Source organism: Bos mutus, chromosome 22 (genome assembly GCF_027580195.1).
Source record: "Bos mutus isolate GX-2022 chromosome 22, NWIPB_WYAK_1.1, whole genome shotgun sequence".
Taxonomy (NCBI): Eukaryota; Metazoa; Chordata; class Mammalia; order Artiodactyla; family Bovidae; genus Bos; species Bos mutus.
Genome location: NC_091638.1, coordinates 21,575,923 through 21,603,874, shown reverse-complemented (window position 1 = coordinate 21,603,874; position 27,952 = coordinate 21,575,923). Strand labels below are relative to the sequence as shown.

Here is a 27,952-nt window from a genome sequence, read left to right as displayed (position 1 = left end):
CACGTGTACCCCAATGTTCATTGCAGCACTGTTTACAATAGCCAGGACATGGAAGCAACCTAGATGTCCATTGGCAGATGAATGGATAAGAAAGCTGTGGTACATATACACAATGGAATATTACTCAGCTATTAAAAAGAATGCATTGGAATCAGTTCTAATGAGGTGGATGAAACTGGAGCCTATTATGTAGAGTGAAGTAAGTCAGAAAGAAAAACACCAGTACAGTATATTAATGCATATATATGGAATCTAGGAAGATGGTAATGATGACCCTATATGCGAGACAGCAAAAGAGACACAGATGTAAAGAACAGACTGTTGGACTCCGTGGCAGAAGGCAAGGGTGGGATGGTTTGAGAGAATAGCATTGAAACATGTATATTATCATACGTGAAATAGATTGCCAGTCCAGGTTCAATGCATGAGGCAGGATGCTCAGGGCTGGTGCACTGGGATGACCCTAAGGGATGGGATGGGGTGGGAGGTGGGAGGGAGGTCAGGATGGGGAACACATGTACACCAATGGCTGATTCATGTGAATGTATGGCAAAACCCGCCACAATATTGTAAAGTAATTAGCCTCCAATTGAAATAAAAAAATATTAAAAAGTAAATAAATAAAATATAAAAAATAAAAATTAAAAAAAATGGGTAGGACTTGAATGTCAAAAGAAAGATATGGACACTTAGGTCTGGAATCTCCTTATTTTCCAATCCACGTAATAATTGCCTTAATGAGTTGAGAGCTTTCTCTGTGCCCTGCACCCTACCTACTTCATCTTCTGTATCTTCCCACCCCCTCTATGTCAGAAGCCTCCCTCATCACCCTTCTGTACTGCTCCCTCGCCCTTGCAGTTCAAAGAAAGATCAGTCTTATTGGTCATTCTTTTCAAAACCAAAGTTGATGATGACCAATTGTTGCTAAGGCAACAATTGACCTACACTTATGGCATCTACAGGCCCGAAGAGTTAAGGCCAGAAAGACTGTGTGTGGGTCAAGACCCAGATGTGGACTAGATCCACGGATGAGGGTGAAAGGGCCTCAGTGACGATGGCAGAGCCCAGAGTGCACTTTATCTGCAGCTGCCTTTGCTGGAGAACTAGATTTCACTCCCTATCTCTGCTGGAGATCTCGCAAGCACCCACTGCACCCTGGTGCAGAACGGCCTGCTGTGCGCTCTGAGGCCCCATCAACCATGAGACAAGAAAAGACACAGCCTAACTTCAAAGGGCTGCAGATGACAAGGGCGGCCCAGCAGAGCCCAGTGACCCCGCGGTGAATCCAGCTGCATCAGGATCCAGCCGGCGCAAGACAGCCGGCGACAGGGAGTTGCCCTGAAGGCTTCAGGAGTCCTGGCATTGTCCACGGAGATTTGATAGGAATTTATTGTCCACGCAGCCTCACCTTTCAGGAGAACAACCTCTAGGCTCTTTTGGGGGATTCCCAGGGCTAAACAAGGGCTTCCTTGTAGTTCAGTTGGTAAGGAATCTGCCTGCAATGCAGGAGACCAGGGTTCGATTCCTGGTTTGGGAAGATCCCCTTGAGAAGGAAATGGCAACCCACTCCAGTATTCTTGCCAGGAAAATCCCATGGACAGAGGAGCCTGTCAGGGTACAGTTCATGGGGTCACAAGAGTTGGACACAACTTAGCAACTAAACCACCAGGAATAAAAGTCCTTTGGAGAAAAGTGGCCTTTAAAAAACTGCACCCTCAAAAATAGACTCATAGATACAGAGAACAAACAAGTGGTTGCCTGAAGGGAGGGGTGGAGGTAGGGGAAATAGGTGAAGACATTACAGAGCTACAAACCTCCAGTTACACAATAAGTCATGTGCAGTCCTTACAGGTGAAATCTAAAAGGAAACAATACAAATGAACGTGTCTACAAAATAGAAACAGACTCACAGACTTACAGAATGAACTTATGATTGCCAGAGGGGAAGGATGGAAGGGATAGTTGGGGAGTTTGGGATGGACATGTACACACTGCTATATTTAAAATGGATAACCAACAAGGACCTACTATAGCACAGGGAACTCTGCTGAATGTTACGAAGCAGTCTGGGTAGGAGGGGAGTTTTGGGGGAGAATGGACACTTATATATGTATGGCTAAGTCCCTTTGCTGTCCACCTGAAATGGTTACAACATTGTTAATCGGTTATATTCCAATATAAAATAAAGTTTAAAATAAATCAGAGATTTAATATGCAACATAAGAAATACGGTCAATGATGTTGAAGTAACTTTGCACGAGGACAGATAGTTACTGAACTCATCATGATCATTTCAGAAAGCATGTGAATGTCAAATCTTTATATAAAACACATGGAACTAACAAATGATTATATGTCAACTATATTTCGATTTTGAAGAATTTTAAAGTATTTTTTTTAAATGCATCGTCACTCTTAGGTTTCCCTGGTGGCTCAGACAGTAAAGAACCAGACTAAAGAATCTGCCTGCAGTGCTGGAGACCCGGGTTAGATCCCTGGGTTGGAAAGATCTCCTGGAGAAGGGAATGGCAACACTCCACTATTCTTGCCTGGAGAACCCCCATGGATAGAGGAGCCTGATGGGCTACAGTTCATGGGGTCACAAAGAATCAGACACGATTGAGCAAGTAACACTTCACACTCTTAGACACACAAGAACTTTTAAAACTTTGGAGGCTTTTCTTTGTTCCTGGAGCTATTCCAAGAACTTTGTTTGCACAACCTCACTTAATCCTCAGGACGTCTGGATGCAGAAGCAATGACACCCCTTAGTATAAGTAGTGGGGAGACTGAGGCTCAGTGACATCCTCCAGGTTATAGACGTGGCAGAGCCAGAAGTCCAACTCAACTCTGGCTTCAAATCCCTTGCTTTTCACCCCGATGCTACACATTCACAGAAAACTAGATGTTTGACTCCCATCTGTTTACCCAGCAAATATTTCTTAAGCCCCTACTCTGAGACAGGCACTGTTTTAATAGATGCTGGGGACATCATAGTACATAAGTGAAATAGGAAAAAACCCCTGCCCTCAGGAAGCGTACAATGCATCAACAAAATCAAAACAGCATCAAAAGGCAGAAATTAGTCTTATTACTGGTAATGCAGTTGAGATATTAACTGTCTGTCTACTCCACAGACCCATTCCTCCACGTTCTGTTATTGGACAAATAGTTGTTGAAAGCGTACTAGGGATCAGGTGCTGTTCCAGGCACAGGGACCTCAGGGGTAAGCCAAATACATGCGGCCCCTGCCCTCATGGAATTGACATTCTGTTCCACTGTTCTTTCTAAGCTGTAGCTACTGCTCAGGGAACATGAGCTGTGCTGACTTGAGCCCCAGGGAAGCTGAGGCTGAAGTTGTGAGAAACAACCAGACCAGCACAAGTGTAAGGGATCATAGATGTCCTCTGCCCTCTCCCCCACAACACACGGTGACCCCTGACCCACAGGGTGTTCAGAGAAGCTTGAGGGCAGAAGTCAGTAGCTCTGAGTCTTAACTAGCTGTGTGACTGAGCTAGTCATTTCAGCTTTCCCGGCTCCACCTTCCTCATTGTACAGTGAAAACAGAAGCTCCTGACCTGCTGGCAGATTTGTAAGATGTGATGAATTCAAATGAAATAATGACTCTCTGAGCATTTCTGGATTTACCTTCCAAGTCCTATTCTACTTCAGTCTTTCAGTTCTTCACTTCCCGTAACCATAATGCTTCAGAAAGGAGCCCATAAACTCATTCACATGAAGGTATAAATAACAAAGAAGCTTTTTAAGCCTTGGTCCTGCCAGGCCTACAGGTTTTCTTGTAAAGAAAAACTGATTCTGGCCAAAATGGAGTAAGAGGCGCCAGATTTACTCTCCCACCTGAAATAAAAAGCACCCTAACTGTGTCCTTAGGTAAAACTTGATAATATTCATAAGATTGAAAAAATTCCAGTGCCCAAGAAGGAAAAATTCCTGATGTCTGCCATACAATCCAAAGAAGTCCCAGCTAGAAATATCTTGGACTAGAATGTAAGCTCCCTTAGGGCAGGGGTTTTTGCCTGCTTTATTCTCTGCTGTATCCCCAGTTCTTACAAGAGTACCTGACACATAGTAGGTACTCAGTAAGTACTTGTTGAGTAATAAATGAATGACTGCCTGTCACACATCAGTGAGGAAGAGTGGCAAGTCTGCACAGAGTCTCAGAAACCACCCTGTGCTCAAGGCCTGCCAGATGGATCAATTCCTCAAATCTTGGTGGGGAATGAGACCCTCTAAACAGTGACAGTCTTGAGGGGAGGGAACCCCTAGGACGAGCCCTATTTTCACGTAGGAAGGAAAAGGAAAGCTTGTACTCAGCGATAACCATCGCTGTGAACCACTGCTCCCCACAGCACCCCCTCCCTTCAGCCCAGCCTGTTTACTGGAAGGCGCGACCCTATTTCCTACATCCTGGACATTGAGAGCTTTCATCACTGGCTGAAGGCAAGGCCGTGAAGGCTGGATGTCAGGGTCCTGGTGAGAAGTCACGTGGGAGCTGGGTGAATGGAGGTGGGCAGCAGTCGATGTTACCCCATGGGTAAAAGCAATCTGCTCATTCATTTGTCAGTCCTCTCATTTCGCACAAAGTGATGTGGGTCAGGCCTCACACTCGCATGGGATCTCTGGAGATGAAAACGAAAACAGTGGTGATTAAAATAATTATAACAAGCTACCGTTTCCTGAGTGATGACTTTAAAAAGCAGTACGCTGGAGCGGCTCAGAGGTCGGCTCTCAGCCAGTCTGCTTGGGCTCCTGGTCATGGCTCTGCTCCTTACCAGGGGTGTGACTAGGCCAGTTACCTAACCTCTCTGATCTCCATTTTCTTGACCCTAAAACAAGCTGCTATAATGCATTAACACACCTAAAGCACTTAGAACCACATGGGTATTTCTGGGGTTGGTGTCCTGTTAGACACTTTCCAGCTTTAGGCTGAAAAGGAGATGGTACTGTGGTTAAGAGCTTCGATTTGGATCTTGGGCACCCCCTTATTCACTGTGTGACATTGAGCAAATAATTTACCCTCTTTGAACCAAGTAATGCAAAGTAAACCCCGTGGAGGTGAGCAATTCTGCTTTGTTCACTCCTCTCCAGGACCATATGCCATGGCTGGCTCCATAAATCTATCTTGAATGTATGAATGAATATATAATAATCAAGACCAGCTGCATCATTTGCAGAGCCCCATGCAAAATGAAAATGCAGGGCCCCATGCTGAAAAAGTATCAAGAATTTCCAGACAGCAATGACTGAGTATAAACCCAAGTGTGGGGCCCTTGGAAGCGCGTAGTGGCTCTGCATGACTTCATGGGCCACGTGCTCTCAAAGCTGGCCTGATAACCATCACTGCTCCGTATCGTTCACATGACAGTAAAGTCAACTCCTGCACAGAAAGCAATGAGTGCACCCTTGGCCCAGAGCAGGCTCTGAGTTCATTAACAGCATCCCATCAGGTTTAATGTTCACTCACTGCCTGAGGCGAGCAGACAGGTTTTGGCCCATTTCATAGGTGAGGGAAAAGGGGCCTAGAGGGCAATTAAATGACTTCTTCTCCATCCCACTGGATCTGATGGTGGGGTCTGAGCTCAAGTGAGGCTGGTGCTGACTCCATGGTAAGAGAACTGTGAGTGGAGGAAAGGAGCGGGCCCAGAAGTCTGGGGGCAGCTGGCAAGGCAGAGTCCTGGGCTAAAATGGGGCTCCTTCCTCAGGGCTAATTGTCTGAACCCCCAGGGTCTGTTCCTGTTGTTCACTGGGGAACCCACAGGCCGACAGGCTGTGGAGCTGGAAAATGAGCTCTGCCTGTCCTACGACACACCGTGAGCACAGAGGGGTCCAGGCCAGCCTCTCTCCCCGCAAGTCTAGCTCAGAATCAAGGCTGAGGTGAAAAGGGCAGAGCCTGGGCTGAATTTATGGATTTAAATCCAGCCTTTTCCACTGAGACCCCTCATGTCTCCATTTCTTCCCTGGGGTCTAGAAAGCTGCTGTGACCCAGGCCCGCCTGCTTTCCTGGTGCCCCTCCTCCCACGCTTTTCGCTGCTCACCTCTGCCCCTCCTTGGAGCTCTGGTCAACCCACCAGGCCTTTCCCACCCCAGGGCCTTTGGTCTCCTGCTCCGAGCAACCTTCCCTGGGCTCCTCCTTGCCCATTCAACCCCGGCTCAAACATCATCACGAAGAAAAGCCTGCCCTCAGCATCTTTTCTAAAACACCCCTTCCTTGGCTTTCTAATGGTTAGGACTCAGCGCTTTGACTGTGGGGCCCTGTGTCCCATCCCTGATGAGGGAACTAATATACTGCAAGCCATGTGGCACAGCCAAAAAACACCACTGTACCCCCACTGACTCTGCATCTCCTTGCCTTGTGTGCTCCCGACCCCAACTGCAGGCACTATCCTTGCTGATGCACTTACGTGCTCATAGCGGGACTCCTCCACGAGAACGTCTACCTGTAAATGGGAGGCAGGGACTGTGCTCTGAGCTCCCTCTGCTGCATCCAGGACAGTGGCCACTACACAACAGGGACCCAGTAAGTAACTGCTGAGTCAGTGGATGACCAAGTAACTCAACAACTCTGGGAAAGTGACTCGTGGGCTCGAGCCTCAGTTTTCCCATCTGTAAAATGAGACTAATACCAACTTCTTCAGGTGGATGTGTTAGAATAAAGCTGCCATCGTGGGAAGGGATGGATTGGGAGTTTGGGATGGACATATACACACTGCTATGTTTAAAAGAGATAATCAAGAAGGATCTACCATATAGTGTAGGGAACTCTGCTCAATATTCTGTAATAACCTAAGGAGGAAAAGAATTAGAAAAAGAACAAATACAGGTATATGTATAGCTGAATCACTTTGCTGTACAGTTGAAACTAACACATTGTTAATCAACTATATTCCAATACAGTTAATCAGCTCTGTGTGTGTGTGCTTAGTTGCTCAGTCATGTCTGACTCTTTGCAACCGCATGGGCTACAGCCCGCCAGGCTCCTTTGTCCATGTGGATTCTCTAGGCAAGAATACTGGAGAGGGTTGCCAGCTATACTCCAATATGAAATAAAAATTGTACAAACAAAAAATAAAGTTGTGATCAATTGAGGGCTTACTGTGTGCTGGGTACCCTACTGCATACAGAATTTGCCATCTACAAACGACTTGATTAATGACAACTACGGAGAAGGCAATGGCACCCCACTCCAGTACTCTTGCCTGGAAAATCCCATAGATGGAGGAGCCTGATGGGCTGCAGTCCATGGGGTCACTAAGAGTCGGAGATGACTGGGCGACTTCACTTTCACTTTTCACTTTCATGCACTGGAGAAGGAAATGGCAACCCACTCCAGTGTTCTTGCCTGGAGAATCCCAGGGACGGGAGGGTCTGGTGGGCTGCCATCTATGTATGGGGTCGCACAGAGTCGGACACGACTGAAGCAACTTAGCAGCAGCAATGACAACTATTACTTACATTCCTATCATCGCTACTACTACTAAACCACAGAAGTTGCAGTCCCTGAATTGAGGGGCTGAACTCTGAATCCTGAGATGTTCCTCAAGAAGACCATGAAGACCCAATGCAGGAAGACAGAGCTGGGGTGGAAGCAAAGGCCACTTCGGAAAAGAAAACTGGCCGGAAACTGTCTGAGGGGTTCCTTCTTCTGGGATTTCTCTGTTCTCTCCTGACCATCCCTTGCCACTCTGCCCCCACACCGCCCCACCCTCCCAACCACACACCAAGAATAACCCTTATGCCCTGGGAGCCTCGCTGTCACAGCTTCCTGCTGCTACGATCATGGGCTGCTAGGCGGACTCCGAGGGATTTTCCAGCTCAGAGCAATGCTTAGCGGGACCTGAAGCAATGTGACATAAGAGGGGCTGTGATGCAGACCCAGAGGCAGGAAAACCCCAAGCCAGCACCAACTGGGAACTGGAGCGGGGCCCTCAGAGGGCACCTGGGCCGCAAGCCCCAGCAGGAGGAAGCAGGCCTTCTCTCTGACCTTGCCTGGTGGCCATCCACAGCGGCTTGGTGACAGTGAACACTGTCCTGGCCATCGGCCTGGAACAAGAAAGTCAACTTCGTGTCTGAAAAGTCTATGGCCAGTAGGTTCTCATTAGTTATCTGTTTTGTATTTAGTAGTGTATATATGTCAATCCCAGTCGCCCAATTCCTACCACCACCACCCCCCCATAAATGATTCAATTTGCTGTGCAGCAGAACCTAAACACAACATCATAAAGCAACTATATACTACAATAAAACATTTCAGCTCGGTCCTCTGTGATGACCTAGAGGGGTGGGATGCGGGGGGTGGGAGGGAGGCTATAGAGGGAGGAGATATATGTATACTGCTGCTAAGTCCCTTCAGGCATGTCCGACTCTGTGCGACCCCATAGACGGCAGCTCACCAGGCTCCTCCGTCCCTGGGATTCTCCAGGCAAGAATACTGGATATATGTATACTTATGGCTGATTCACATTGCCATACAGCAGAAACTAACATAACATTAAAGCAATTATCCTCCAATTTAGAAAAAATTCAAAGAAAAAAACTTTAAAAGAAAGTCTATGGCCAGGCTGGATCCAAATGAATTCCAGTTTAGAGACCTGCTTAAGTCCTTGAGGAAGTTCCGTTTCCTCCGCCTGCTCTTCCCTTTCACACAGTCACCTAGGACTCTGTTGTCCTGAGCTAACCCTGGGCTGCCTCACTGATACCCATCGCAGTCAGATACCATCCCTAGAGAGTGATCATTCCCTTGGTCTCTCTCTTCTAATCTCCACTTCTGATATCTATCTTTTTCTTCCAAACCTGTTAAGGGACCTGGTTCCTAGTTCTGCCCTGGCTCTGACTTAACTCAATGACATTTGAACAATTTCCAGCCCTTCTCTGAGGCATCCGGGGCCCATCTGTAACACGAGGCCCCAAGGGGTCCCTTTCAACTCTGACATTCTAAGATTCAAGGTTTAGAGATTCTACCGTAGACTCCTTATCAGAAGGCATGCCACCAACCCCTGCTCCCACCCCCAAGACTTGATAGATTCATACACAGCACAATGAGCCTGTCAAGGATTTAGAAAGATCCCTGTTCACCTTCCCTAGCCATGTGACCCTGGCTTGGTCTCTATCAAATGGACAGAGGATAAGATGTTTAGAGGACTGAAAAGGTCAAGTGCCTAACAGTGCCTCCTAACACCCAGCAGGTGTGTGTGAACAGGAAGCCACTATGAATTTAGAAGAAGAGAACAAGATGACAGAAAGTCTGAAGGGAAAAAAAAAAACGCCAAAGAATTGATTCAGCAAACATTTGGAGCATCTCCTACGTGCACTGGGGTTACAAACACGAATTTTGAGCTCAGGAACTCAGAATTCAAGGTGCTTGAGAGGACGAGGCAGATTTGTCAGCAAATGTTCTACCGTCTTCTGATTTCTCTGTTCTGAGTCCACCCATGGCCATTGTGTACATTTGTACACGTGGTTCACTGCACAGGGGTTCTGACTCAGAGTTAGTGGGCACCGAAATTCAGACCAGGTTCCATTCTATAAGCATGTGTCTATAGACCTATGTCTTTCTTGTGGGGGTGGATACTTTCTCCTAATTCTCACAAATGTGACACATGAGCTGGCCCAGGCCTGCTGCTGCTGCTAAGTCGCTTCAGTCGTGTCCAACTCTGTGCGACCCCATAGACGGCAGCCTACCAGGCTCCTCTGCCCATGGGATTTTCCAGACAAGAATACTGGAGTGGGTTGTCATTTCCTTCTCCAATGCATGAAAGTGAAAAGTGAAAGTGAAGTCGCTCAGTCGTGTCCAACTCTTCGAGACCCCATGGACTGCAGCCTACCAGACTCCTCTGCCCATGGGACTTTCCAGGCAAGAGTACTGGAGTGGCGTGCCATTGCCTTCTCAGGGCCCAGGCCTGCAGCTTTTGCATTTTCCCTGCTCTGATCCACTCAACACCCCACAGTAACCAGAGTGATCATTTTAGTTTCCAAAGGACATCACCACCTCCCCTGCCCAAAGACACATGCCTATGAGTTCTCCATCATCCTTGACTTACCCTTCATAATCTACCACCATCTCCTTCCCCCTCGTACTCACATACTCCACAGATAGTACACTGTCCCTCCATTTCCTTCAACAAGTCATGCCTGCCTGGCCTTTGGACACACTGTTCCCTCTGGCTGGAATAATTCCCTTTCCCTGTTTGGACATCAAATACCTCCAATCTCCAGATCTCAGTTTAGATATGATTCTTTCCAAACAGTCTTCTTTGAATCCCGAGTGCTCCCACTTCATCAGATCATGTTTTTTCTCATCTGCCCTCAAAGCCCCAAAGCTTCTCCAAAACACTTGTCAGAATTGTAATTAAATGATTAGTAGTATTAACAGTGGATGACTGCCTGTCTCCCCTGAGAAATTAGAAGCTCTTGGAGCACGGGTACCATGTGTGTTCTATGCAGCACATGCTCATCATGCTATCTATTTGCTCTATGCTGTAACCCCAGTACATATAGGTGGTGTTCAATAAATCATCATTGAATAAATAAATGACACTTGCTCAATATAATGAAGGCCAATGGAGAGCTGATGCCACTTGTCTGAGAAAGGAACAGTTGCAAACAGGAAAGACTGTCAACAGAGAAGGTCTCCTTGTTTCAGGGGGAATCTAGTAGGGAAGTGGAGCTCCTAGGGCACACTGGACACAGGTAGGAGCACTGGCCCCCAGGGACATGCAGAGAGGGGCTACTTCCAGACATGTGGCCATCAAGTGAACGTCAGAGGTCTCATCTTTTCCAATTTTCTGGGTGGCCCCGGACACAGGCAGCCACTGTGCCTTTGCTGGTAACATTTATAAAAGATTCCTCAAATCTCCTGACTGGCTGAACGTGAACCACATTCGGTGCCAGATTTCATCATAAAACCGCAGTGTGGCTGCGGGAACCCCGACATGCCATCTTCACTTGGCTGCCTATTTGGGGGCAGACTGTTCTCTTGGATGCAAAGAGGGACCTTGTGGTCCAGGGAGAGCAGACCCAGGAGGCTGTAATGAATGCCTTCTCCAAGTGACCTTAAAATGCTTTCAGCTGTGGGGCAGGCAACGTGCCCCCGTGCCTCTGAGCACACAGCCTGTCTCAGGCCAGTTCATTTATCCCGAATTCACTACTTTGCAAGCATTAAATTTAAACTAGATTTTTACCTGATCACAGACATTTTCAAACATGTTCACAATGGGAGAGAAAGTCTAGAGAACCTCAACTCAGCTTCTAGAACGATCAGTTCATGGACAATTTTATTTATAGCCCTCCCCAAACTGGATTAGTTTAAATCAAATTCCAGATGACACAGCAAATTATCTGTAAATGTTTTCATTGGCTACTCCCTTTCAAAACGCCAAGCAATCCATATTCATTACAGGGGGAAAATGTTTTTAATTAAAAAAGAAAGAAAATGACGATCCATTTACTCGGGTGTTGATTTAAATGGAGCAGCTCTATCCAGAGGAGTCATTTAGAGTGGGTTGGGATCTGTGCTTTTGCATGACCCTGGACAAAGTGCCTCTCTGAGCTCCAGCTTTCCATGGGTGTAATATGGGTATAAGAACTGTTTGTCTCATCGAGGGCTGTTGCACGGCAGGGAGAGGTGGTTACTGTTGAGTGCAGCCTGGCCCATCGAAGACGCTTATCACCGGCTGGGACAGTAATCCCTGATGGAAGATCCTGCCTGGTCTAAGAAGTGCAACGAGCTTGGCACTGGAGCACTGCAGAAAGCACAGCTGCTTCACCCACGAAATCAGAGCAGAATTGCTCAGGAAGGGAGGCAGCCTCATGTGGGAGGGAATACTTCTGCTTGCTTGTGGGGGTGTGGAGTCTCAGATCCCTGGGCCATCTTAAATTGCTTCCAGAGGCTGACCTCAGGGCTGGGTTGTTGGCTAATCCACACCACTTGATTAGGTGACTTTTCGCCTTAGAATTCCACACCCTTTGCTCAGGAGGGACAGAAGGACAGAAAGGAAAATAAGGCCTAAACACCTCTGCCTTTTACGAATGGGAAACCAGGTCCAGCTGCGAGCCACTGGGACCCAAGAGCTAGTAATGGCAGTGCTAGGACCTGAGGCCAGGTTTAAACCTTAGTTTTCTCGTCTGTAAAATGGGTAAGGTGAAAGAATAGGCATGCCAACTCTCAGAGGCTGAAGGTCTACCAGGCGGAAGGTCAAGCCCTGGGTGCTGGTCAGAAAGTCAGAAAGCCGCTAAGTTGTTTATTGCGCTGGGATGAGGGCAATTTCTAAGAATCGGGACCATGAGTTTTCTCCCAAGAGAGTTTTGAAAGCAGAGCTTGCAGGGACCCTCTCCTTAGAGACAGGAGGTCACAGCTGAGGTATCTGGCCAGATGCAAACAACTTCCCTCTCTGTTCTTGTGAATGCTGATAAAAGGGCTTCCTTCCGCATTCTTGGGACCAGCGCTTCACCCCTCGCCGACGGCCAGCTCAGCCACCAGACCCCTCTTGTCACACAATCCTCCCACTGCCTCCACCCTCTCACCGACCTGGACCTGACCTTGCCCCAGACTGTCCTTCTGACAGGATTCGGGGCCACTGGCCAGTCCTCACCTCAGCTGGTTCCTTCTCCTCTTTCTTACCCTGGTGGGTTCGTGTTTCACTTCTCCCCCGGGGCAGCGGGTGGAGGCAGGGGTGGCCATACGTCACCTTATTTCTGGCAACTGTGGTGGGCCTCGGGAGCAGGGGGGTATCTAGTTAGGGTTCTGCCGACAGGCGCGCCTCCCCACCTGGCCGGCTCTGGTTTCCTCTTTTGCACCCTGGGGAGAGTCCTGTCTGCTTCAAGGGGTTAAGGGATGGAAACTAGTGATCACAGTTCACATACATTGAGGGTTTCCTCTGTGCCAGGGTCAGCCTGGGATGGATCTCCTTGAAACCTCATGACCATTCTTTTTACACACAAAAACAAGCTCAGAGAGGCCAAGTAACTTGCCCAGGACCACACAGGAAGTAAGGGGTGGAGGCAGGATTTGAACCCAGGTATGGCGCCTCCAGAACAAGAACCCTTAACCACATAACCACACCGTCTTCCTAAAAAGTAACATCTGTACGACGCACCTGGAACTACCCGCCACAGAAGCTGCAGACTTTCCGAACATGAAAGTATCTCCTCCATGTGCACTTCCCCTCACATTTGAGTGACAGCTACAGACTGGACGCCCCCCACCTCCACCCCCAGACAGCTATCTTATTTCATGGCAGGAGGGCAATGGTGTCCCGAGTTTACACTTTTACTGGCTTTCTCGCATTGTACTGATGATGGAAGCGGCAGCTCAGACAGGTTAAGGGACTTGGGCAGGGTCACACAGTCAGTCGGGGGCAGCAGGGAGATTTGAAGGCACAGCTGACTCATTCTGTTATGGAGCATCTACTGGATCCCAGCCTTCGTGTCAAGTGCTGCGGATGCAGCGGGGTCCACAACAGGACTCCTGCCCTCTCAGGGATTACAACTGAAGGGAGGTGGGTAATAAACTGTTAGGTGACAGTCCTTTCCAGCTAGGCTGATTGCCCTACAAGGCTTTCTCCCCTTGCACTGTTGACCTTGAAATTGCAAACCCTCAGCAGATGGCCAGATCAAATGGAGCCAGCAGAACCACAGGGCTCTGGAGCTGGACTCCATGGCCACAGGTCATGTGGAGGGAATCTGAATGGCCTGTCAGGCCCCTGCTGCCCTCTTGCTCCTGATAACACCCAGCAGCTGCTGCCAGGCCTGTAGGCAAGAGGCCCCCCGGGGCTGCCAGGGCCCTGGGTGGGGCCCTGACTCACCGCCACCAGCCAACTCTGTCTGAACACTTCCCCTCCAGTGGCCGGAACACCCACTTGGAAACCAAGGTGAAAAGAGGGTGGGGCCCGGGCTGGGATTCGAGCCTGGCATCTGCAATTCACCTCCTCCTGCTCTCCTCAATAAAGGCACGATCCTTTGAGCACAGCCAACCAGGTGGCTGCCTGAGCCTGAAGCTGCTGACGTCTCACTGGGAATTTTGAAAAATCTGTCACCCCTTGCCTTCTTGGCCCCTTTCTCAGCACATCCTCCTGGGGCTGCCAAGGCCCCTGTTCAGTTTCCCTTCTCCTCTCTCTCCCCTTCTGCTGTGCTTTTCCCACAGTTCTTCACCCACTTTGCTTGGGAGGAGCATCACTCTCTCCCGTCCTCTTAAGAAACAGTTGCCCTCTTCCTTGCCTTCAAAACAATATTCCCAGATTGCCTTTTCCTTTCAAAAGACACTCATTTCACATGGGGTGATCATCACCCAATTAGAGGCATGACCTATTGTGACCAGTGTGCTCCAGTTACCGTCCTCTGGCCAAACACAAAGATGTACCATTAACCTTCCCTATTGTCCATCTCCTGTAACGGAAGGCTGAACCCAGCCCAGCTTCCCTATCGCAGGCATGCCCACTGAAAACCATCAAATGGTCCAGCCGGTTGTCTGTACCACAACAGAGGCCGCAGCTGGGGTGTGACGGGGGCGGCCCAACCGCTGGATTCTGATCTCATGGTGGGGGCCTTCGTACCTCTGTCCACAATGAGAGAGTCTAGCAAGACTAAGAGAAAGACAGATGGTTCAAAAGCAAGCCATGGAGATACACAAAGATGGAGAGATGGAGAACCAGCAAGAGGTAGTGTGACAGACAGTGAGAGGTGGGCGGGAGTCAGAAGGGAGAGAGAGAGAAGGAAACACTAGTCAGAGAAGAACAAGAGGAGGGAGAGACTTGGGCGAGGAAGGACAAGACAAACGCAAGGGAAAGGAAGGGAAAAGAACCACAGATTTTTTTAATAAACATTCCCAATACAGGGGGCCCAGGTTTGATCCCTGGTCGGGGATCCCACGTGACGCCACTAAAGATGCCACATACCACAACCAAGATCAAAGATCTGCAACTGAGATCTGACACAGGCGAATAAATCCATAAAGATAATTAAAAAAACAAACAAGAACCACAGGTTCTCGGAGCTGGAACGACTCTTGTTTGTTGTTGTTGGTATTATCCATTTTATAAATGAAGGAGAGAGTATAATCAAGTAAGGCTCATGAAATTGCATCCTCCAACAAATACATGTTCAAAATAACTGGAACCTCATGTCCAATATACTTTTTCTTTTTTTTTAATTTTTTTTTTAGGTTTTTTTTTTTGACGACTCTTAAAAGGAGATTGTTGATTTAGCTCACACATGGGCTTCTAGACTCAGACTGCCTGGGTTCCCCCTTCCCACCTGTGTAGGGGAGACAGGTTACTAACACATCCTGCCTCAGCGTCCCCACCTCAGTTCTTAGGAGGCCTGCATGAGTGAACATGTGAAACAAGCCCTCCAGAAATGCTAGTCGTGTGTACTGTCACTTACTGGGCATTTCTATGGCAGGAAATGTGTGATGTGAGAGGCAAAGGTGCCAGGACCCCTCCCTTACAGTGAAGGGGTGTGTGCTGCTTATTGCCCCTGGGCTGTCTACCTCATTTGTGGTTAAAAATAGCACCCCCATCTACTCCCCAAAGTTTCCTAATTTAGATGATAGGCTTGTATCACCACCTTATTTCTGGGGCAGAGTGTGTGAGCAGATCAGGGTGGGTCAGGCCTGCAGGTGCCTGCCTGAAAATGACATTCCTGCAGGTGTAGGCAATGTCGGGGACTGTGTCAGCGGCGTTTCTGACTGTCCAAAGGCAGTCCAGGTTTTTGTGTGAAAATCGTCTTATTTTTTAAAGGAGCTTTCTTAGATGCTTCTCCTAGATGTAAATTTTTAGAGAATCATCCTCTTTTCAAAGTTCAGCAGCATGTGACAATGTTTCCAGATTTCCCTCTACACCAGCTCATCCACACCTGTGTTTTAGACCAGCAGGTGATCCGTTTCTAACCTCTCAACGAGAGGAAGTGACAGTGTATGGAGGGGAACGAGCCAAACATATAGGAGTTACCACCCAGGTGACAGGGTGGTGACACCGCTGAGGCCAGGGTGAGTCACATCACCCAGGAGGGGCAGCTACCTCAGCTAACAGGTGGGCAGTCAAGGAAGGCTCCCGGAAGAGGGTGACAAATGAGCTGATTCCAGAGACATGAGTGAGAACGGGTTCTAGACGTGATACAAACAGCAGCAGGGACTGTTTTCTTTGTTGCTTTCTAGGTCTGGGGCAGTGTTGTTAACAAGCATTAGCTCATTTAACAGGCACAATGACCTTAGAAATCAGGTGCCAGTGTTATCGTCATTGGCCAAAAGAGGAGACAGAGGCACAGAGAGGGTGAGAAACTTCTCCAAGGGCACACAGCCTGTGCCATGGGTTCCACCAACCATGCTTTTAAGCTCTACCCTGAAACACTCCACGGAAGGGCAGAACGACACACGCCAAGACCAGAAAACAAGAGATAGCAAGGCGCACTAACAAAGCCAAAGGCAAGTCACCTAGGCCGAAGCTTGGGATGTATTTCCCACCACATGAGGCAAGAAATTGGATTGCAGGTCAAGAGGCAGGAAAGTGACAGTGAAGCCAGGCTGTGCTAAGGAGCTGGGGCTTTTTCTTGCAGACTATGGGGAAGCACTGAAAGCTCTAAAGACCACACGATTCACACTCCTCTCGCCTCTCGCCTCTCTCCCCTCCGCCCTCTTAGAGGGGAGAAAACAGAGGCCCAGGAGGCTGGCCTCACTTCCCCAGGATCACACAGCCCACCTCTGGGGCCAAGCCTGGACTCCCAGCTTCCACCAGGCCTGGGCCCCACCCCAGGGAGTGACAAGTGAGAAAGGGAGAAGGCCCAGAACCAGCTTGCAAGACCTTACATCGAAGATTAAAGAGTTATCTGAACAAGAGAAATTAATCTGTCCCGACTCTGTTCCCTTGCACGCCCTGGGTGGACCCGAGTTGCTTTTTTTTGCCTCGCCCTCCCCACCCACCAGCCTCTTGCGAAGGGAGACAGCTGGGAGATGACTCTTCCTCAAAAATCCTGGGTCTGGGCTTCCACAGGCTCGGCAACTAAGAAAAGGCAACCAATCAGATGGCCTGAGTCAGGCCTTTCAAACCACTGGGTAGTAAATAAAGTCACTGGGAACCAAAGCAGCCTGTGCTGTGAAAGGCCTGTCAGGGTGGGGCGGCAGCCTTGCACAGACAATTACCACTTCTGCTCCCAGGGTTAGTACCTGCCCCCGATCGATTGGTGACTATGCACACAGTCAGGTAGCAGTGCCGACCACGGCGTTTAGAATGTGCGCGTCCTGGCGTGATTTCAGGGCAGAGTGGTCTCACTGCCCTCTGAGGCCCATCCCTGGCTGGTGGGCCTGTGTTCACTTCCATGGATGAATTCAAACACTTGTTTGGCTCAGGTGCTTAGAGAGACGCTGTGTGATTAATACGCAGTATTAATCTGACGAGGATTACAGGATATCGTTCCTACCTCATGCCAGGCGCTGGTCCCAGAGACTCGGGCAGGCAACGTCCCTCATTTCATGAGACTCCTACACTGGTAGAGGGGAAAAAAGCGATGCATAAGTCATAAAATAAATCATTTCGGAGACACCAGGGATGACTTAAAACCAGATTTCCCAATCTTGGCACTATGGACATTTGGGGCTGGATAAGTCTTGGTTGTAAGGGGCTGAACTGTGCACTGCGGGATATTCAGCAACATCCCTGGCCTCTGCTCATCGGATGCCAGCAGCCACCCCTGCCTCCCCACCCTCCAGGTATGATAACCAAACCTATCCTCCAGACACTGCCAAATATTCCCTGGGGTGGGGGTGCTGAGAAGGCAGGCAAAATCATCCCTGCCTGGCTGAGAGATCTAGGAGGAGCTCTTTGGTGAAAGTATAACACAATCCCCGTGCATAGTGTAAAATTTTCTAGTACTCATACTAAAAAGTAAAGAGGTGCAGGTGAAATAAATTTTAAAATAGCTTTCCTTTTACCCAGGATAGCTAGCATCATATCATTTTGACATGTAATGAAGAGAAACAGTTATTCAAGAGATATTGTACATAATTTTATTCTACACCTACAAAACTCGATGGATATTTTATACTCACAGCACATCTCAAGCTGGAGAGCTCAGTGCTAGGCCTCCTCTCCATGCCGCTGGAGCTGTGAGTTGAAGCTCACTCTGCTGGGAGCTCCGCGGAAAGACTGCCTGAAACTGAGGCCTCGCTCTTCACGTGGCCCTAAACCTGCGAGCAGGTTAGAAATGAGGCTCTCAGATGCTGGATCAGAAACTGCATCTTAACAAGCTCCCCCAGGTGATGCGTAAGCACATTCAAGTGTGAGAAGCCCAGAGTGAGGAACGCAGGGTGCCCAGGTGCCTGGTCCTGTCGGGGTGACTGAAGCCCGTGAAATGAAACCACTCAGGTAGCGGGTTCCTTCCTGGACTCCCAGTTTCCCCATCTATAATACGGGGGTTCATGAGTACTCTGTTTCTTGGGTCAGGCTGGTACTTAGTGAGCACGAGCTTTGCCACGCTTGCCCCCCTTGCTGCCCATGTCGCCCCTCTGCTCTCCAGAGCCTCCCTTCTAGGTGAACTAGTGTTGCCAGCATGGTGCCCCCAAACGGAGGCCCTCAATCCTACTCCAGGGCCCGCTTCAGGGCGGAACTCACAGGGAGTGGCCAGAGGGGCTGGGGCAGGGGGTGAGGCCCTCAAACAGCACACATGGGTGCGTGCAGAATGACTCACACGCTCTCAAACACATTCAGTGAGCCTTCAGGAGGGAGTGTGGGGATTGCAGAGAGGGGGACAAAACCCTCTCAGGTCGGTCACCTATGCAGACTTCCTATCTCTAAGGCGAGAACATTACAGGACCTGGTCATTAAGGAGCTAAAGGTTCAATGTTTTCCAAGCCCCCTTCCTTAAGAAAGCAATCTTCCAGATCTCACCCCCTAGTCTGCCCAGGAGGGTGGGGCGCGGAGGGCAGCCCCACCCCCGCCCCAGCCTAGGATCAGAGTAGAGCCCAGCTCCCCGTTCTGAGTTCTGAGTGTCAACTCCTCCTGATTTCTAGTTACGACAAGTCCAAATTAAAGGAGCTTATCGCAAAACCCTAAGGCTGTCTTGCCTGGTGCTTACTTCCTTTCTCTTTCATCAGGCCTCTGAGCGGGCTCCCCAGGCAAGCAGGAGGGGGTGATGGGGAGGTCAGGCAAGGGTCCCGGGGAGAGAAGATGCCCTGCACCTGTGCCACCTTGGCCAGAGGGGAGATTCAGATTAAACAAATCAGTAGGGCTTTCAAGCAGAGATCGGTGAGCACGTGAGCATGCGTGCTTGAGGAGGGGGGTAGAAAGAATCCCATTTGCCTTGATTTCTGCTTCCTAAGTGAAATTAGAACCTGATCTTGGCCAGGCCCAGGTGGGCTGGCCACTTCTTGCCTCCAGCCCTCAGTTCACGGCTGTGGGTTCTGCTGGGGCTCGTGGGGACACAGGGTGGTGAGTGCTGCAAAAATGAAGAAAGCCCCAGCATCTATCCTGCCCCCTTGGTGATGCAGAAATGTCACCCTGGACCAGGTGAGGACTTTAAAATTAAAAAGAAAAATGGACGGAAGGAAGGGAGAGGGTCAAAGAAGGAAGGAAAAATGTGTTTGAGTGTGAAGAGGAAATCCAGGACCCTAATACGGGATCAAAAAAAAAAGAAAAAGAGAAAAGAAGTAAGGAAAAAATAGAGGGGGTGAGGGGACAGCTGCAGAAAACTAGATTTACTGCATATGTAATATGTTGTTGGCATTTTATTATTCCTATTCCTCTTTTTCTTCCACCTCCTTCTCTTCCTCCATCTCAGGCCCAGAGAGATCATGTGGAATCAGAGTGCCCTGGGCTGTAGTGCCCACTACCAGCTTAGTAACCACAGGTAGACGACGACTTGCCTCTGGCCCTCAGCTTCCTCATCTGTAAGATGGGGCAATGTTAACTCCTCTGCGGAGCTGCTGAGCTAATAGACCAAATGCCTAGCATATGTCTCACCTTCAAAATACGGTAGTTATTAGCATGATTACTGCAAAGTGAGTTGCTGCAGACCACACAGCGAGTGAAGAGCCAGTTTCGACTCCGGTCCGCTGAGTCCAGAGCACACACATTTCGCCACCCAGGGCTGACTCACGGACAAGCCCAGGAAAGCAGCACCTGCACTGTAACCCCTCTCTCCCACAGGCAGACATTTACACACAGGGAGTGGACACCTATTGTTTTTGTCTGCCCAGCAACCATTCCCTTTGATTATGGAAACAGCTTCCACCTCTTTCTCAGACTGTAAGGTTCTCAGCCTGTGAGACATTTATGATGGGAGAGAAGATATACCAGCAAATGTAAGCCCAGAGCTCCTGGGAAGATTCTTGGGTACCTCACAGGCCCATGAAGGCGGAGTTGAGAGATATAGAATAACAGATCCCTAACATTATCATTTGGGCTCTTGGATACAGCTGTGCCTGAAGTCACCCCCTGAATTTCTCCCCTTCCAGCTGATTTGAACCTAGTTCAACCAAGAGTCACTGACTGACTAATACAGGGCTTGTCTGATGCTAACACCCATGTGCCTTCAACCATACTGGATTGACTCAACAGCACACAGACGAAAGAGAAAAAAGGCAAAATAAATAAATCAAAAACTTTCTCTTTCTCATTCTCTTTCACCTTAAATACATACATGGCACCTCTGCTAATGGTTGCTAGATTAGTGTACAAATATGTCCAAGAAAGTCCCTTCGTATTACCACTTCTTAATAACCTAGTTACCTGCCTAAATATTATGATTTTTTGTGTTAATACCATAGTTGTCTGCATGAAACCTGTGTCAATGCCAGGAAAATATATCAAGCCCCCATTCTGGGGCCCCCTGTGAGAAAATCAAGGTTGGTGGAAAGTAAGTATTATAAGAATATCTATTTTTCTACTTGTAGTTTGGGATTGTCTTTGCAGTTGAACTCCTCCAAAGTAAGAATCATTCAGCAAATATTTAGTGTCCCTTTCCCTGTGCCATTTTCCTAAGTTGTCTTAATCAGGATAATCAAGATAAGTAGAACCATTCCACCATTTCTTAGATAGTTAGCATTCCACCAAACAGAAAACAAGCTCTTTCCTCTCCCTTCCCAAGGATGTACGTCTTCCCTCTTTTACTTATAGAGTGTGACTTGGCAGTCTGGGGTCTTGACCTCGGAGCTGGCTTTGGTTACCGGAGGCTTTATGAGCCCATCTGCTGGGGTGTTGAATCACTGAGTCATAAAGAGGAATGTCTCCCAGAGCACATCACACTGGAGCAGCTCGACTTCCAGCTAAGCTGGCTGGTGACCTGGCCGCCCCTGAGGGGAGAAGACGGGAGAAGTGGGAGGTGAGGAGCCCGCCTGACGCAGACGGTCACCCCACGGTGACCTCACCTGCCAAACTGGTGACTCACTCCTGCTTCTGCCCCCTCCCGGCCAGATCTTGCTCATGTGGAATACCTGAGGGGAATACCAGGCTCCTGTAGTTAGCAAAAACGCACGATTATGAGCTATTTTTAAAGGTGTGATGTTTTCTTACTTTCAAGTGGTGGCAGCAGTCCCTGTGAAGCTAAGACACGGGTCTGGGTTTAAGCCACTTCTGCTTTAATAAACACGTGAGAATTCCCTTCTGAAAAGAAAAGGTCACATAAGAATGGGGAGTGCTAAGGCAGTTTCCTCTTTTTAAACAATTATTTTCATTGTGATAAAACATACAAAGTGGACCATTTTGATCATTTTTAAGCATATACTTCAAGGGCAGTAAGTATATTCACAGTGTTGTACTATTATCATCATCATCTATTTCTAGAACTTATTCACTCTTCCAAACAAAAGCTCTGTACCCATGAAATAGGAACTCCCTTTTTCCTCCTCCACTCAGCCCCTGATAACCTCTATATCTTTGTATTTCTATTAGTTTGTCTACCATACATCATTTAAGAGGAATCACACACAATTTGTCCTTTGAGATTGGTTTATATCACATAGCATAATGTCCTCAGGGTTCACCCTTGATATAGCCTGTGTCAGACATTCGTTCCTATTTAAGATTAAATAAGTCCATTGTATGTATACACTACATTTTATCTATCCATCTATTTGTTAATGGCCATTTGGATTGCTTCCACTTTTTATCTCTTGTGGGTGGTTTACTTTTGCAACCTTAAAGATGACTTGTTTTCTTTAACAGTTAAAAAGTTTTCTCTGCAAAGCCTCTTGCAGTTCACCTGTAACCTGGGACTAACGTGACTGGTCCTGACTACTTCTCAGGAGTCTTGTAAAGATGAAGTTAGATCCTGGGTACAAAGTGCATTCTAAATTCTAAAATGTCCCACAGAAATATTCTCAGCATGTTTATATTACTTGCTTAGCAATGCTTTTTCCCCCCAGGGGAGTAAAAGGAACCCTACCCTGGCCTGCTTTCAAGTTTAATATATCTTAGATGGAAATGGTCTGAATGAATGAGGTTTTCTTGAGGTGTTTGTGTTTTCTGTCCTCCATTCTCTCCCAGGCAGAGTGTGATTTTACCGAATGCCTGCTTTAGATCAGCACACAGTTCTGTTAATTACTAAGTATTAATCTACCAGATGTACAAGGACAAGTCACTTCATGTCTTTGTGACTCAGTTTCCTTGTCTGCAAAGTGGGGACCCAAGTAACAGAACTGACTTGAAAGAGTTCTTATCAAATGTGGTAATGATTGTAGAGGTTTCCTGGCATAATGGGTATTCAGCCAATGTTAGCTGCATTTATGGGAGAAGGAAATGGCAACCCACTCCAGTGTTCTTGCCTGGAGAATCCCAGGGACGGGGGAGCCTGGTGGGCTACCATCTATGGGGTTGCACAGAGTCAGACACGACTGAAGCGACTTAGCAGCAGCAGCTGCATTTATATTATGATTATAGAATTCTTATTCATTCTTTAGGTTTATTTTTGTCCTGACTTTCCCAGTTGTTATATATTTACAACAAAAATTAAATGCATGGTCTCAGTGCAGTAAAAATGCATTAATTCCAGAGATTAAAGGTCATAGCCACCATTTTAACTGATGCTTTGAGAGGCTGCTTGGTAATGGTTAAGATCCCTGGTTTGGGGTTCAGATCTGATTTGGCTTCCAAGCTGGTCTCCGATTCATCGGATAATCTGAGTTCCCTTTTCTAGAACTGGACAAGACCTACCTCCTATGCTTGTAGGGAAGGTTAAGTGAGTTTACCTCTCTGCATGCTTGAAAGTGTTAAAGGCACACTGGCTAGTACTATTTGTAGAATCACCCCCTATTCTCTCTGCCTGGCGCATTCTAAGTGGCACAAGCTTGCCACAGCGAATTAAAACAAACATTGCTTCACTCAAAGTGAAGCTGTAGCCAGAGAATCTTTTGAAGAGAATAATAAGAAAATGCTCTCTGGAAAGAAAGGTAAGGAAAAAAGCAAAATCTTAGAGAGGATTCATTCTAAGATCTGTCTGGTATGTGCTGTTTTAGGGCTCTTCTTTGGGCTTCGATTTTTTTTTTTTTTTTTTTAAGGGTTGTTTCTAAGACCCTTGGCGAGAGTGCTTTGAGATCTTGATAATCCTGTGTAATTAGGAAGGTGGCCCAACAGGGCGCCCCCAGGGGAGAATCCGGGACGCGCAGCCCCATGTCCTAGGGCAGGCATCCTAGAGCCAGTGGTTTCCTGAGTGGGCCGAGCTCCGGGTCACTTCTCGAGGACGGGTTGGCCTTGCCAAGGCTACCAGGATGCTGTCATCTCCATGACAACAGAGTGCGGGCGAGGAGATGCAGCGAGAGAGTGGTGTCATCCTCTGAAACCAAAAGCCCCCGCCCCCACAGAGGCCGGGCCCCTGGCCACAGGCGGTGGAATTCTTCTGGGAAGGCGGCTGACATCGCGGGCGGCCCCTGCCCCGGTCCTGGCAGCGCTGATGCAAGCGCGCCCCGCGCCTGCAGGCAGGCAGCCCCGGGAGAGAGCTGGCGCAGTGCTCTGTCTTGTTCCCTTCCGGCCACCCCGCCCGGTTTTCCCAGCGAAGAGTCAACAGCTCCTGGGTGGTTCCGCATCGACCAGCCCAGCAGTGGGGTAGAGGCAGGGTGGGGAATGTGTCTTTGCCCAAACCAGTTCTTCCCCTCTGCTCTTCCCAGACATACTTCTAGGGAGAATCCGAGCATCCCAACCTGGCCACGTTTGGAGCATTGTGAAGGGCTCCAGCGGCTCGGAGTCATCCCCCGGGGACAGCCCAGGTTGCCCAAGATACCTGGTGCCAGCTGGTGCCAAGGAAACCGCCCCGATCACGAGGGAACCTTCTGTCTGGGTGGTGAAGGCAGTGAAGGGCCTCCGGGGTGGAGGTGATCCAGCCAGGGATGGTCTCCATCGCCCTCTGCTGGGCAAATGAGAGGGTTGCTCTAATGTTCCCGCTGGGACCTCCTAGATGCTTGGAGGGTGGGGTGGGGACTTTAACATTAGAGATCACTCTCCTCATACAACAGACCAGGAAACTGAGGCTCAGAGAGGATAAGGGAACTGTCATTACTTTTGCAGCTACTCTAGGACCAAGTCAGGAGCAGAATAGAGACAGACCAGCATAGAGATCTCACTGCACGATCTCTATGCTGTTGAAAGTGGGAAGTCTTCCCGTTAGGACTCTCTTTCATTCAGAGCACCCTTTTAAGCGCCACCCCACTGGGAGGCCTTTCTCCACTGCTAGATCACTTTGCGTCTCCAGTTCTAAGTGTGGTCTGCGTCGGACCCTCTGTGTGTGTTGGGGGGTGGGGCCCGGCCGACGATAGGCAAAGTCAAAACTATCTTTGTTACAATACGTGGCGGGTATTTGTCTTTTTCACTATTTCTTTCCCATATATGGGGTGGAGTTTTCCAAAGTCCACATGACATGTGATGTTGCAAAAGACTGAATGTAGAAGCAGATATGAAATCCAGACATCTTCTCTTAAGGTAAATATTTAAAGAGATCAGCAAACATGTGAAACTATGCCACACATTAATTCATTTGGTTTTAGGGAATATAGCTACTTTAATAAAATATATGTTAATAGGTAATGTCTACTATTTTAAAATGAATTACAATATTTAAAAATATTTTTCATTTTAGTTCCTAATATGGCAAATACTAACAGATATAACCCACATTAAGACTTCCCTGGTGGCTCGGTGGTAAAGAATCCACCTGCAATGCAAGAGACGTGGGCTCCATCCCTGGGTCGAGAAGATCCCCTGGAGGAGGAAATGGCAACCCACTCAGTATTCTTGCCTGGGAAATCCCATGGACAGCGGAGCCTAGCAGGCTACAGTCCATGGTGTCACAAAGAGTCGGACATTTCTTGGTATCTGAGCACACACACACATAACCCACATTAAAAAAAAAAAAAAAAGCAGCACTCTTTAAGAGTGTAGGTGAATCCTGATACCAAAAGATTTGAGAACAGCTGATCTTTGTAGTCTATTCCCAGTCACTCTCATGTCACTCTCTCTTTTATTTACTTCAAGGTCCTTTTCACTAAAGAAATTACCTGGTTTTATTGGGTTGGCCAAAATGTTCCACCTTATGGAACAACCCAAACAAATTTTTTGGCCAACCCAATGTTTATCAGTGAGTCAACTGGAGATTTTATTCAAATGCAGATTGGGATTCCACAGGTCTAGGCTGGGGTCCAGAGTGTGCATTTCTAACAAGCTCCCAAATGTGTGATGCTAGCTGATGCTACTGGCCCAGGGACCACACTTTGAACCACACTTCACTAGGGTTTGCTCTGATCTTTCAGATGGTGCTTGCTGGGGACTCCTTAGGTGAAAACAGATCAGGTGGCCGGTCCCTGTGCAGTGAGAGAGAAAGTTTACACAGTGAGGACTACCCCCTCTTTGCTCGGTGCTCAGGGGCCTTGGAAGAAATTGAGGGTCATCTCATTTGCAAAGTGGGAGAGGCAGAAAAAATGGTGTCAAGAGTTTAAGAGGAACTTAACTGCCTTTGAAAATATGCATTGAACTTCAAACAATAAACTAAAGAGCAATTCAACTAATGAGCTTTAAATCAGATGACACTAGGGGCTACATTGCTGAACGTTAGGCTTCTTCAGTTCCAGTTCTGGAATCAGCTAGAATCACCTCCAAATCTTTAAGCACATGGTAGGTAGTCGAATAATGGGAATTTCAGTTGTCATGAAAAAAAAAAAACCTTTACTGTGAGATGGGGAAAGATTCTAAATATGCCATATAACATTTTTGCATTGGGGTGGAAAATATGTTGAAAACCAAACTGCATGTAACTGCTTCTGCTATCTAATTTGGGGTGGTAGTATAATTTACATCAGTGGAAAATGAATCTCTCAAACTGGGTCTTTCCACTTAGAGAAGGGAAGAAAGAAGACTGACGTAAAACCTTTGCCAGTTGGGTTACACGGCCAGAGCAGGGATTACAACCTCAAATCCTTCCAGAGGGCAGACAAGTCACGCGAACTTGGGAGCCTGGTGGATTTTGGCGCAGAGTAGCAGTCTGAGCTGGCTACCGGGGCAGCCATGTCTCTACTTGGGCTTCTTGCTGCTGTGTTTGACCCAGGAGCCTTTGTTGCCCAATCTTCCCCATTTTTCTTTTCTTTTTTTGAGAGAACCCAGAAACCAGGGTTTTTGTGAAATTTATTTTTTATTTGAATTTCAGGAAAAAAATAAAATTAAGCACACCATCGAACAAATTTTTGTGCTGGGCAAACACAGCAAATCTTCCCAGCTCTGAGATAAATGAGGCAAGAGACAGGTTAGGGGGGTCTTTCTCTGAGCACTGGTCTCTGGGTCCTATTGAGCAGGGTGGCAGTGGTGGAGGGTCAAGTGCTTTGCTTAATCAAATGATATTTCAGTATTTTTGTGGGAAAGGATCAGCTCAGAGGGAGGGGCATCTTGGGAAACAGAGGAGCAGAAAGTGTGAAGGAGAGAAAAAGGGCGCAGTTGTGTGTGCGCGCGTGTGCACATGCAGGGGCGAGGGGACGGGGAGGATCGTACGTCTGTTAGGTGCAGGAGATGTGACTGGGGGCGGCCAGGGATGGGAACTTGAGAGGAGGCTGGGTTCCACCTGTCAGGGGCCTTCAGTCAGTTTCATGTCCAAGGAGCAGGCAAGACCCCAGCAAGTACCCTTTGTAGGGTGCTGAACTGTTTCAGGTTTGACCCCTGGTGCCACTGTGGCCTTCTCTGCAATTTGGGTGAGATCATTTAGCTTCTCTGGACCTCAGCTTCCTTTTAAAACAGGTAATAATAATATCTGTTTCACTTCCCGCATGGTTCTTGCGAAGGGCAACTACGGTACTTATTATATGAGCGATGCTTGGCAAGAAGAGGAGAACCAGATAAATGTGAGGTTTTGGCTGACAGTTGATATTCAACCAATCTGAATGACAATGCCAGTCCAATAGTAATAATAAAGCTGATAATAATAGTGACACACCCGCTGTGTGCTGGTTCCATACTGAGCACACCCCATGCTTTATCTGATTGATGCTCCCATAACAATGACCCAATGCCATCACCTCCATTACAGGGAGAAGAAAACAGAGATTCAGAGAGATAATGTAACCTGCCCAAGGTTACTTAGCTGGCAACTAGTAGAACCAGGTCTGAATGCCTGTAAATATTATATCCTTAACCGCTTATGTGACATGCTATTTCAAAAATCACTCTTAACATTATAGTTGCCTGCATATTGGAAAATATTAATTATGTGTGGAGTTTTTTCCTTGATAAAGTATTAGTATAGAAGTAGTGCTTGTTCAGTAGTTTTTAAAATATCATTTTGGTCCTTCATTCAAACTCATACCTAGAGAACACCTACCACGTGCCAGACTTGGGACTCCAGATTAGGACTACCTTCCGCTGTAGAAGACATAGGGCCTCTTGCCTTCATGAAATTTACAAGGTAAGAGTAGAGAAAACGTATTAAACAATTACAATACTGGGTGCCAATGGGAAACCCCTTGGTTTGAGGAAGGAGGGGA

The 27,952-nt window shown here is 47.9% G+C and overlaps 1 long non-coding RNA gene across 1 annotated transcript in view; it reads right to left on the bottom strand.

Moving 5' to 3' along the window:
• LOC138984728 (uncharacterized) overlaps positions 1 to 18,186 on the bottom strand; it is a 170,924-nt gene extending 152,738 nt beyond the window's left edge. Inside the window, exons 1-2 of the long non-coding RNA XR_011462009.1 lie at positions 18,056 to 18,186; positions 17,428 to 17,493 (exon numbers count right to left, since the gene is read on the bottom strand). This is a non-coding gene — a long non-coding RNA (uncharacterized lncRNA). The remainder of the gene's footprint in view (positions 1 to 17,427; positions 17,494 to 18,055) is intronic.
• Positions 18,187 to 27,952: the final 9,766 nt, after the last annotated feature.